Here is a 4,971-nt window from a genome sequence, read left to right as displayed (position 1 = left end):
AATGAGCAAAACCAAATCCAGAACCATAAAACCCAGAACCATTGTTATGTGCCCCCTCTCTGCTTATTTGAAGCCTGCCGGAATATCATAATCTAATTGTGACTCCAATAAGACTTTTTCTCATTCTAACTAGATCATGGCCTCTGTATACCTCAGCTGCTCTTCTCTTTGAGGTTGCCAAGGTGCACGCACACACACACACACATACACACACACACACACACACACATTCAAATAGGCTAAGAGCCATGTCCTTTTTTGGCTCATAGCCCAACACTGGCCCTCGATTCCATCTCTGCTCTCCACCACCGCCTGACATCCAAGCAACACCTCCGCCTCACACTCCCCCATCCCCACCTCTTCCTCTCATCCCAGGGATGCGTCCATAAAAAGGAGTAACATTTTATTTACCCCCCCAATCCTCTCCACTACCACCACCACCACCTCTCCAGTGGCATCTGCAGGAGTATTATTATCTAATCACAGCTCTAATACCAAACAAGATCCTGGGCCTTTCTTACCGACCCATATGCCCTCCAGGCTGAGAGTGGCCATTACCCCCCCACCCACACACCAGCACACACACACCACCTCTCCCTCTCTGGCTTTCTCTCAACACGCCCCATATACATCAGTATGTCTTTAGCACTGGCCGGGCTGTACAGGCAGTGCGAGGAGAGACGGAGTATTAGTATTCAGAGCACAGGGAGCGAAAAAAGGAAAGGGAGCGAGCGAGCAACCGAGTGAGAGGGAGGGGATAGTGAAATAGAGAGGAGGAAAAAACACAAGGAGGGGGGGAAATATAAGAGAAGAACACAGGAAACGAGAAGGAAGAGACATCATATTGTCCATTTCTCTCTTTCAGTCTGCCATCCCGGTTGCGGGGCTTATTGCTCGGTGTGTCTTCGAGAGTAGAGAGAGAAGAGGGGGTGGGCAGAGAGAAAGAGGGCGGAATGCCCCTTTACAAGCGTCGCATCTGACTAAAACAGCGGAGAGGCTCGTAAATTGCACATTGGACAGAGAGAGACAGTGGTTTCTGCAACGCCAAGGTAGGACGATATTCCCTTTGTTACCACTGTAACCAGCATGCATTCGGTCTGTGATATCTATGATGTTTGCGTTCTTCGCATCATACCTCCTTTGATCCAGCATCCCGCACTGGGCTCTGCTGAATATGCCCTAAATCTAGCAGCATGTGTCTGCTTTCCATAAATATTTAATGTATATTATTTGTGCATCACCCAAGCTCTTCCATATTGCATTCTGCCATTGGTAGGTATATGTTTCGAGCATATAGAGGGATGCATGCTGTGCAGGCAGTGGCTTTCTAGCCTATACAACATATAAAGGGCTCGTATCTGTTTTCAAACTGTATCAATGGCAACTATCCTCACAGATGATGATGATTTAACTTTTTTTATTTTTCTCACGCAAACGTTATTAGATGAACAGACAGTAGGTTGCGCGTACGAGCACGCAGAAAACCCACAGAAGACAAGTTGACGTGCGTAAGACGTGCGTAATTCCCCCTCCACCCCACCCACAACCCCCTACCATCAAAGGCACAGTTGCTCACACCACAGAGGATTACATTTATGCAAATGGTCAAAAAACCCAACCACTGAGACACACTGACTCACCGACTCTGACATAGCGGTAGGTGAAAAATGAAGAGAGGACGGCCTGCTGTCTGTGTGTGTGTGTGTGTGTGTGCGTGTGTGTGTGTGTGTGTGTGTGTGTGTGTTTGTGTGTGTGTGATTACACTCCCTATCTGTAAATAGGTCCCTCTCTGCAGCTCCACTGGCTGTGCAGGAGACAGGAAGAGCAGCACCAATATCCCAGGGTTCCTGGCTGGCCACTTGCTCTGTATTTCCTGCCTCATGCTATAGACTACTCAAACACTTGCAGCTCCAACAGGCCCAGAGTGGCAGGAAGGTGTGAGCCTGAACAGCAACCTTTGATATGTGTGAATGTGGGATAGAAATAGGGAGAGATAGGATAGCATGTGAATGGGTGTTTGACTGCATGTTTATGGAGATATATGGTCTAGAGCAGATATTAAGGCCCGCTCTCTCCCACCTCATGTTACTCATTTGCTGAAAGGTGTCCAGGAGCTATTATAGGAACAACCTCAAAGCTGAGGCTCGGCAAAGCTATTACCTCTAGTCAATAGACATTAATATCCTCACGCTCAATCTTGGTCTTATACGGCGCCGTCTCTGCTCCGGCGAAACACAGTAGCGCTCCACTGGAGTAACTAAAAAGATGTGTTGTAGTAGCCCTATCTGTTTACCCCTGTGCATCAATCTGTCACAGCCGAGTGAGCAGAGAGGAGCGATGATAGCATTGTCTCAGGCAGACATTGCTGTGGCCTCGAAAGGAAGTGATGCAAAGCAAAAAGGAGGATATGCCAGTGTTGGTGGAGAGAGGTCATGACCTCTATGAATAAGGGATAGTCCTGACGAATCGCAGATGATCTAAGGGTACACGAATACATCGATTTGAGATGGTACACAACATGATACGGCCCAGCAGGGTACAGCAGAGCAGACAGCATCAAAGTCTGAAACAGAGAGGAGCGGGTTACATGGCCAAGTCACCGGTCTGTAGAGTATAACAGACTGGAAATGGCACTGTATTTAAGAAAATACTGTCAATGCAGAAATTGCTGTAAAAGTGCAGACATGGGAAGTGTGAAGTTTGCTTTAACACTCCAGCAAATTACATTAAAACAAAAAAAAATATCAATAACAAAAGCATTCAGGGAAAGGATGAGAGTTTCAATAAAAGATGACTTCCAGGTAAAAACAAAAGAAAGAGCGTGGCAGCAGATAGGAAGACTTGAAAGCAGGTTCAATGAGATCCGACTGAAATATCCTATTAGGCATATCCAATGGATTAGTCTCTTTTGTCTACAGAAGCATTATGTTCTCATACAAAAATGGGTCTGACTGTTCTCAGTTCAATTTTGCAATTATGAAGGTGTTCAGTTTCTCCCCGTAAAAATAGTTAGACATTTTACCATAAACGGTAATTCCTATTAGATGGAGAAGGTGAGACTGAAAGAGACTTTTATTAAGTGAATAAGGATAGGATCTTAAACCTGCCTGATTGTCAGGTGAACTCTGAAATTGAATACAGAAGAACCTCAAGGTACTACTACTGTTTCATTGCTGAGACTAATAATATTTATCCAGTTGTCTCTGAACTGGAAAAGCCTAAATTGCACGCAGTTTGTTCAATATAAATACACACAGATTTTGACTAGAAAATGAAATCCCAAATGATGATATGGGGTTGCAATAGATCACAGGTTTGTGGTAAGCATCTGAATGTCTTCTCCTTCTTATTCAGCAGACGGCAGCGATTCAAATGCCTTATCACTGTAATTCCCAAACCCAGCTGAGGTGTGTGATTCATCCCTCAGAGACAGATTGCACATACAGATTTCAGATTCCAGTCACACTCTCTAACATGATCCTTGTTACTGAAAAACCTGGCCCCTGGGTTTTATCAAATTCACATTGGCCCTGCTCGAGGATTATTTGTGTTGTAGTTTAGCTGTTTTCGGTGGAATTTTCTGAGTAATGGAGAAAATTACTGGAATCCTTGTTTGAGGAGTGCAGAGCCAAAAAATACGAAATCCAACACAACTACCCAAATAAGAGTGCATTCGATATGAGATTAATATTTTTGGTGTATGCCCCAGCAATAGGAAATGGGAATACTGTGTTGACTTGTTTTATTCCTCACATTTGGGATGTGTTTCCTCACCCAAATTTGTATTGCGGTTATTGGATTTTTCTTTCTTAGCTGCCTGTGCACCTGAAGGCGGCTCCAAATCTTTCCTTCCAGTGCAAATACAAGAATGATCCCTTCATTATAAGGGGATACAAATACAAACACCTCATCTGCTTTATGCCTATAAACTAGATTGAGGATGTAACGGCTGGACTCAGCCATTAAAAATGAGACGTTTAACTGATGCTCTTCCCCTTAGTGATTAACAACAAGGGCCAGCCAGGGGCTAAGTGTCTTACTCAAGGACACCTGTGTAGGGTTGAACTCGCAGCCTATACCCTTGAATTTGGGTTTATATCCATTGACGCTGACTGAGTGTTTAGTTCCTCATTCTGGTCCAACTGGCCTTACCCCCCAGATCTAGCTCATGATCTAATTGGCTGGCTTATCCCATGATTGGGCACTGACCTCCCCCAGTTCCCTTCCTCCTTTAGCTATGTGATTGGACAATATCTCTGTATACTGATTCTCCTTTCTCTGTAGCGTGATTAGACTGTGACCTTGCATGCCGTCCTGTCTCCTCTGCCCAATCGGACAGTGACCTTACTGGTCGACTGGTCTGTGTTGTGGTGTATTCGTTCCCTGAGAGTATTGATCCAAGGCAGAAAAGCAGTCAATGGACCGTCTGTGGGTAGGTTTAGTGTTGCTCTGTACACTACAGAAGGAATGTGCGTTTCTGGGCATGGCGCTATCTGAGTGGAACAATTCGTCAACATGTTTCTGAAGGCATATCTATCTGTGAATAACCAGCCTCTGTAAATATTTAGCTTGTTGTAAATTGCAATCCCCAAACCCTTGATTACCATTGTTGCTGTGTCACCCCTCGCCGCCAGCTTCCTATGTTTTTTTCTGCCCTTCTCTGCTCCTGTTTTTTTTCCCTCCCTCTTTATCTGTCTCGCATCCAATTTAATGTCAGCATCTCTTATATCCCACTCTCTCCACCTCCCTCTTCCTGTCTTGCTACACAATCATTCTGTCTGTCTGTCTGTCTCCTCTATTTCTTCCTTGCCCCTCCCTCCCTCCTGATGCTCTCACTGGCATTTGAGGTGGCCAGTTTTGTGCCAGACAGCCATTCCTCAGATTGAGATATCCTGGGGTTTAAAGTCACTCAGACAGATTTCCTATCTTAATGGGAGAGAGTGGTTGGGGGGGGGGGGGGGGGGGGGGGGG

General features: G+C 45.3%; 1 protein-coding gene across 1 annotated transcript in view; it reads left to right on the top strand.

Annotated features, from left to right (window-relative positions):
- Positions 1 to 570: 570 nt before the first annotated feature.
- Positions 571 to 4,971, top strand: part of syt3 (synaptotagmin III) — a 31,723-nt gene continuing 27,322 nt past the window's right edge. Inside the window, exon 1 of the mRNA XM_031862059.1 lies at positions 571 to 1,049. The gene's annotated coding sequence lies outside the window, so the exon portion shown is untranslated. The remainder of the gene's footprint in view (positions 1,050 to 4,971) is intronic.

The sequence above is a fragment of the Anarrhichthys ocellatus genome, unplaced genomic scaffold (assembly GCF_004355925.1).
Source record: "Anarrhichthys ocellatus isolate YVR2014 unplaced genomic scaffold, GSC_Weel_1.0 scaffold26, whole genome shotgun sequence".
Lineage (NCBI taxonomy): Eukaryota > Metazoa > Chordata > Actinopteri > Perciformes > Anarhichadidae > Anarrhichthys > Anarrhichthys ocellatus.
This window is presented reverse-complemented; position numbering and strand designations above follow the sequence as displayed.